Genomic DNA, 7,834 nt, shown 5'->3' on the forward strand with positions numbered 1-7,834 from the left:
AAGGTGTTCATGTCATCTGAATTTTATTCATTCAGTAAACATTTCTCTAGTGATACTCTGTGCTAGGAACTACTCTAGCAAACAAAACAGAAAGGCAATAAATTAATCAGTAGATTTATGTGTTATGAAGGGATAAGCACCGTGAAGATAAAGCGAGACAAGGGGGAAGAGAGCGATGGGGACCGTCCTAGCCAGAGTGAAGTGGGATGCCCTCTCCAAAGAGGCAACATTTGAGCAGTGACCTGAAGGAAATGAGGAAGACTGGGGAGGAGCTTTTCTTGCAGAGAGAACATCAAGTGCCAAGCGTTTGGCAGCCCGGAGGAACAGTGAAGAGTGAAGAGGAGCAGGAGCTGGGGGTGGAGAGGTAGGCAGGGCCCAGCGCATGCAGGGCTGTGCTGGCTGTGGAAAGGGCTTCAGACACTGGCTAAATGTGAAGATAGGACACTGAATAGTGTGGAGCCAGTGAGTGGGAGTCTCAGAGTCAGTGGGAGAAGCTGTCTCGGACCGGGGTGATGGGTGTGGTGAGAAGTTGCTGGGTTTGGGATCTATTTGGAAGGTAGAACCAAAAGGATTTCCTAACGGTTTCGATGTGAGTGGAGGAAAACATCAAGGAAGAGGACAAGGTTTTGGTCTGAGAGACGAGGTGCCGTGAGTTAAGGTTTCGCACGGAGATGGAGTGTGGTGGGTGGGGGGCGTGTCAACACTGACAAACCAACTAAAGTCTGGGTCGGCTGTCTGCGCGGAGCCCAGGGGAACGGCTGGGGTTGGAACAGTCCGTGTGTACAGGTGGTGTTTGCAGCCGTGGGTCGGGTTGGGTGGGATCATCTATGGAGGGAGCGTGAAACGGGGAGAGAAGGGCTCTCAGGACTGACGTGGGGCAACCCAGATTTAGAGACAGGGAAAGGAGAAAGATCAGTGAACAAGACACAGAGGAAACGTAATCTCAGGGCGACCCCAGAGCCTACGGTGTCCCCACCCACCAGTACCACGGAGGGGCCTCACCCACCTCTTTCTTTTCGATGGTCCTTCAGATTCCCTGAGACAATTCGGACTCACCTGGATTAGAAAATGCTGCAGGTTTAGTGTGTCCAAGTGAACGTGAACTGTCAGGTCCCCGGTGATTTCCTAATGTCTTGAAACTCTCGCCATCTTCAGCTGGTCACAGTCCTTGTCTGAGTGGAAGGGGTTTGAGGCAGGGCCTGGTTGGCGTGGTTTTTAGCTATGTTAGAAATTATAGGGGCTAGATCTGGATGAGTCAGTGCAGTGTGGTGGCTGTCAGAAGTAAGCCATTGAAAACTGTGTCTAAAAGTAAGTGGGAAGAGATTTGGGGCTCTTCATTTTAAAATATCAGGAAGGATTTAATGGATAATATGTGACTCAGGCGCGAAATGCAACCATCACACTCTCGTGCCGGAAACATCACTTACTTTTCTAAACACTCTGCCTCCAAGCCCCTACTGGCCTATCTCATTACCTTGTGTCACACAGGAATCTGGGCGCTTCCGTGGCACCTCTAAAAGCTAACAGTATTTACCAAGAACATGACGATTGTCGAACATCAAAACTGGCTTCAGTCATTTTCATCACCGCCTGTCACCTCAGGCCACTGTGTGGAAAACTGGGATGAAGAAACTGACGGGAACCTGAGCCCATTCTCTAAAATTGGGCCTTTTCCCACATTCTTTTAAAGGGCATATAATGGCATGATGGTTGTCAGGACTACAGGGAGACTACAGTAGAGGAAGCTGTAGGGAGAGGGCCGTTCCTTCCCCTCCCACTAGCCCACACGACAGCAGCAGCCCCCGATATGAACCAGGCCTCCCAGAGGCTCATGGCCCTCCCTCTCCCGCCTGTCCACCGACCACTTCCGGGTCATGGCCCTCCCGTCTGACCAACAGCTTAATTCCGGTCATAGCCCTCCCTCTGCCTGCTCACACCTTAACATTTCCTCCGGGTCATGCGCCCTCCCTCTCCTGCCTCAAGTTGCCCACCCCTCCTTCCGGGATCATGGCTCCCTGCCGCTCCCACCTGCCCACCACTCCCCCGTTTCTCCCCAGGTAATTCCCGTTTGTTTGTTTGTTTGTTTGTTTATATACAGGCTTTTGAAAACATGGGCCTTTTGGTTCTGCCCTGTTTGCAAAGGAAGCCCCAGTTCTCTGGGACTCAAAGGACAGCCCGCCCCTTTGAGGAGGTGGGTGGTGAGGAGGAGAGGAGGAATTACTTCAATTTTTTTTCTTTTTTAACAGCAGCAAGAATAATAAAATAACAACTCTAAAATTATCCAGCCAGGCAGAGAGGAACCTCCTATTTTCAAGCCGTAATATACGTGTTTTTGTAAAGTGTTTTAACATGGAGAGTTAGTAGGAAAAGTACAATGAGCACCATGCAGTGAGTGTCTCCTTCCTCAACGGCCGTCGACTCGGGGCCAGTCCTGGCTCCATCTCCAGGTCACCTCCCCCCCAACCCACCCTGCCCATTATTCTGAAACAAATCCGAGATATCATTTCATTTCATCCATAATTTTTCCAGCATAATTTTTTATTCTTTATTTTTCATTTTTTATTAATAATGTTTACATAAAATTTCCATGTATATTTAAAAAGATAAGAATTTAAAAAAATAATCATGATACTATTATCACCCCTAAAAATAATGATTGCTTTATGTTATCAAATATCCAGCCGGTATTCAAATGATCAGTTTTCCCATAAATGTCATGAGTGACTTAAAATAAAAACACGGTTTGGTTGAATTAGAAGTCAGACAAGATTGATTATATTGTTATTGGTTGATATGTTTTTTAAGTTTCCTTTAATGAATAATTTTCCCCTCCAACTTTTTTCCCCCTTGACAGTTAATGATTGAAGAAATCAGGTTGTTTGTCCAGTCGAGTTTCCCACAACCTGGATTTTTCTGGGTGCATTTCCATGGCATATCCGGTAGAATGTGTTCCCCTCCTGCCACCTCCCCCCTCATCCCTGCTGGATTATTTCAAAACAAATTCTAGACATCACGTCATTTCATCTGTAAGGGCTTCGATATCTTGAACAGATAAGGATCCCCCCCTTTTTTCCCATACAAACAACCATGAAACCATTATTATCACTTAAAAAAATTAATAATGATTCTTTAATATCGCCCGATTTATAATCATTGTTCAAATTTCCACAATTGTCTCAGAAATGCCTTTTTACTATTGGTTTATTCTAATCAGGATTCAAACAAGGTCCGTATACGGTGTTTGGTTACGTGTCTCTTAATAACACTCCCCTCCCCTTTTCTTCTTGCCATTTATTTGTCGAAAAGCCTGGTCATCGTTTCCATAGAATCTTCCACATTTTGGATTTGTCTGATTGCATGTCTGTGGTGTCGTCTGACACGTTCCTCTATTCCCTGTATTTCTTGTAGTCCTATTGTCAAATCTAGAGACTCCATCAAATTCAAAGCCAGTTTTGTTTTGTTTCGGACTTTACTTTTCTGTAAATCAACTTCTTTGGAGGCGTTGTATTTTTATTGCCTTCTTTGAATTGTCTCTGTTCATCGCTTGCTCAGATTCGGTTGCCGTCAGCCTGATCCAGCCAATAGTGACTAAAAATCTTCTATCATTTCTTCTGCACTGATGTGCTGGAATTCTTCTATTAAGGATACTTTTTCTTCTTGGACAGTTTGATTTCTTTGAAATGCAGTTTGTACAGCAAGGGCAGTTTGGTACTTTTCTTTATTTTTTCAAAAGAAATGCTTTTCGTTTTGCCATCAATAAGAAATTTACTTGCTTTTAAAAAATCCAAATGATGGCATTGTCCAGGAAAATTTAATAGGTTTATTTATAATTGTTATAAAGTTGAACTGCTGACACTTGTTCACTGAAATATTTTGACTTGTATTAACACTTTATGTTCCCACATTTATATTAAAAATTCACACAAATGAAAATGGGAAAATAGGAAAGCCGCCAATACCTGATTTCTGTCCCGTTTTTTCACTTGCAATTAAATACTTCGGTACCTTTTGACCCAAAAGCTGGAAGAAGAGGATTTTTTTTTTTTAAAGAATGAAATGTTTCCTATCATAGTGGATTCTTAAGCACGTTCTCCACGTATGCGGCGTGCGTGCTAGCTGGGTGTCTTTTGGCATAATTGCCACACGTTTGGCCTGGACAGCACACAGGTTGGTGTCTTCAAAAAGGCCAACCAGATAGGCCTTGTTTGCCTCCTGCAAAGCACCAACACCTTCACTCTGGAAGCGCAGATCTGTTTTTAAGTCCTGAGTAATTTCTCACACCAGCACCAGACGCTGGAAGGAAAGTTTGCGAATCAGAAGTTCAATGGGCTTCTGATAACGTCTAATTTCACGGAGCGCCACTGGACCAGGCCTGCAACGATGAGGTTTCTTCACTCCTCCAGTAGAGGGCGCACTCTTGCGAGCGGCTTTTGTGGCGTGTTGCTTCCTGGGTGCTTTACCATCCGCAGATTTGCGGGCTGTCTGCTCGGTATGAGCCATGGTATGGAGACCTCCTTACTTAACCCCTTCTTCTCAAAGAAATGTTTTTTGATTTCTTTTAAAAACAGGAATTTTATATTTATAATAATGTGTATTATAGGAGGGACTTGAAATTGCCCGTGCCCTTATCAGAAGTATAAGCCTCCATTTGGCATGTGTGCTGGCCAAAGCTGCACTGGATAACATTTTCTTACCTTATTATTTTCTGGTGACTTACAGTGTTTGTATTAACACTTACACTGCTATTTTTGTCAAAGTGAGTCTATTTTTTTTCACGTGGATGGAAGTGAAGTGTTTGGACTTGACTTAATAAAGCTGTTAAAGATTGCTAAAACAGGCTTCAAACATCACATGGTTATAAGGAAAAGGAAGATTTAGAATATTTATATAAATAGCAAGAATCCATACTTCTGAACATAATTCTTCCCTAACTAATCAACTAACGCGTTTCTTGTTTTGATATTAATAGGCTTCAAACATCACATGGTTATAAGGAAAAGGAAGATTTAGAATATTTATATAAATAGCAAGAATCCATACTTCTGAACATAATTCTTCCCTAACTAATCAACTAACGCGTTTCTTGTTTTGATATTAATATATTTAAATTATATATTTAAAATAATGTATATTTTAAATAAGCACTCACACGACTCATATTTGCAACTTGTTATTTATATGTTTCTTCCGTTTTAAATTTGGTCATTCAATAATACACATTGTAATCTGGGTAGAAATTTAGTTAATTTCTGCAATAATCAGGATAATTTCAAAATTCTCTTAATCTATGAATTAGGACTTTATATGATATAGAGAATAGAACTATTTCAGAACAGTTGTAACTTAACTCCAAGGAAAAGGTTGCTTTTCTAAACCCCCGATGGCCGTGATCCAAATACGCAGCTCACTCGGGGGCTCTGAGTCCCGAGAACCATGAAGCAACCGCGCGGTTGCGTGGGCGAGCGTCGGCGCTAACTGCCGCGTGAAGCGGGAACCGTGGACCGAAAAGGTAGACCCCAGACGCGAAAGGTTTCAATCACTAACGGTGGAAAACCATGCTGGGTTAAGAAGGTGTTGGGGAGCTCTTTCTCCAACCGGTTGTGGAAGCCGTGAAAGCCGCGGGGCGCCATGCCGAGAATGGCCAGCAGAGGGAGCGTTCCTGGCTTTACGCGCTTGCGTACTGCGAAGGTGGAGGTGCTGCCGAGACTCGAGACGTGGAGAAAGCCAAGTGTGTATTCGGGTAACAGACTTCACGGTGCCAAGTGGGGGTCGGCTTGTTCGCCGGCCCAGGCACCCTGAGACTGCACACCGCACCCCATCGCCGACCTCCTTTAATACAAACCAAATCAAAGGCTGCGACCGTTCTTCAAGCTCCTCCCGCGGCGCCCCTGGGCCTCGGCTTCGACAGAGAGCGTGCACCCCTGCAGGCCCGCACGCTCGGAAATCCCCGTTGTCGAAGGACGAATGACACCTTTAGGATCCGGGGCCGGAGGTGCAGCTGCCGGGCACAGCGGGGCCTGTCTCCCGGCGCCGCCTCCCGCACCGCGCGCGCATGGCTCAGGCCCGCGGGGGCCCCCGAGCGCCGCGCCCCGCTCCCAGCGCAGCGTTCGCAGAGCCGCACCGAGTCCCGTCCCGCCGCGTGGCCGGCCCCGCCGGACCCCCTCCGGGCGCAGCCCGCTGTGCTCTGACTCTCTCCACCTGCGCTTTAACCGCCCCGAGCCCCGACCGCACCCCCGGAAGGCCCTGCCGCTTCGGGCGGAGCCCCCCGCGCGGCCGTTCGCGCTCCAGGCTGCCTCGCTGCCACCGTCCTCCACCCGGGCGTCCTTCTGTCTTTCCGTCTTTCCCTTTCCCACGTGTGAACTTCTCTCCGGCCGTGCCCTCATTCCGGTCTGCCCCATCTCTTAAGAAACGCCGTCCCTTTCCTTAGACGTATCCCCTTTATCAGTGGTCTCCTCTCTGTCCCTTCGCCACCCAGCATTTCGAAAGGCGCCAACACTGTCTGAGCGCACGGCTCGCCCCCTCGGTCCCTCGGGCCCCCGCGCTGCCCCCGCCCTCGCCGCCCGGTGACCCCGAGTTCACTGCAGCGTTTGACGCTCGTCGGATTCAGACGTACTCTTCCCAGGCTCGCTCCCCGCTTTTGATTACTGCTTCTCGCCTCTGACTGGTGCCTCTTTGTGTCCCTTCCGTAACTTCAGTGTCGCCGGGATTCCGGATTCGAGCCTGCGCTGCTCTTCAGGGGGCCTTGTTCGCCCCATGATCCTGCCCACCGCCCACAGGCTGAGGGCCTCAGATCTGAACCCCCGGATCCAGCCTTCTGCTGAGTGTCCTGCGAGTCTCTGTCCTTCTGCAGAACCCGCCCCCCATCTCCCTTGTGGGTCCCCCACCCCCACCGTCCGCGCCTCTCGCTCCCCACGCTCTCCACGGCTGCCCCGGCCTGCCCAGTGCGGTTCACTGTCTGCGGCCAGAAGTTCTTTCTAAACGGGTATGGTCATGGCATCTGCCTTAGTGTGGGTTTTGCCCAAACTGAATCCTGAGAGAAGGGTTCTGGTGACGTTGGTTTATTTGAGCGGTGTTCCGGGGAAGCAGCACTGTGGGCGTGAGGAAGGGGAGCCAGCCAGTAAGGGGTGTCTTAGCAAGCCAGTTACCAGTGTGGGTAACGGGAGAAGCCTGCTGGAGGCTGGAAAGATGTCTCGGATGCTGCTTGAGGGGTGAGAGAGCTGCGGTGTGTATATTCCCGCTCTCATTATGACGAAGGGAGGTGTCGATCCTGCAGGGGTTCATGGCCTCCCAGCCCTACTCATGGACGTCAGGCCAGTTGTTACACACTGGAAAGGCCCCAGGCGGGGCTATAGGAGGGACCCAGGTAATGTCTGCCTCTTCACCCTCCTCCTCAAAAACCTCCGCAGGTCCCCACTACCCACGCCTCCTCCCCTACACCTTTTCCTGCAAACCTTTCCCTCCAGGCACAGGCCTCTCAGCCTCTCCTGGAGGAGACGGGCACTCTCATGCCTCCCGCCTTTGCGGGGCTGTTCTTGGCTCCACACCTTCTTCCTCTTTTAGGGACCCCTGCTACAAGCAGGCTCATTTGCATATGTCAGTTTATTTAATATAACACAATAACCCTAGAGGTTGACTGTAAAAGCAATTATTATCTCCATTCTACAGGTTAGGACTTTGAGGCTCACAGAGGTTAATATGCTTCTGCCACAAAGCTAGCAAGTGGCAAGGCCGCCATTTGAGATCCAGGTCCCTCTGCTCCAAAGCCTGTTGTGGGTTAACCTCTAAGATGAACTGCTTCAAGCTTCCAGACTCAGCTCAGGAGTGACCTATCCTC

General features: G+C 48.4%; 1 pseudogene; it reads right to left on the bottom strand.

Moving 5' to 3' along the window:
• Positions 1 to 4,033: 4,033 nt before the first annotated feature.
• LOC120619094 (histone H3.3A-like) lies at positions 4,034 to 4,500 on the bottom strand (annotated as a pseudogene).
• Positions 4,501 to 7,834: the final 3,334 nt, after the last annotated feature.

The sequence above is a fragment of the Pteropus medius genome, unplaced genomic scaffold (genome assembly GCF_902729225.1).
Source record: "Pteropus medius unplaced genomic scaffold, Ma_sr-lr_union100, whole genome shotgun sequence".
In the NCBI taxonomy this organism is placed as follows: Eukaryota; Metazoa; Chordata; class Mammalia; order Chiroptera; family Pteropodidae; genus Pteropus; species Pteropus medius.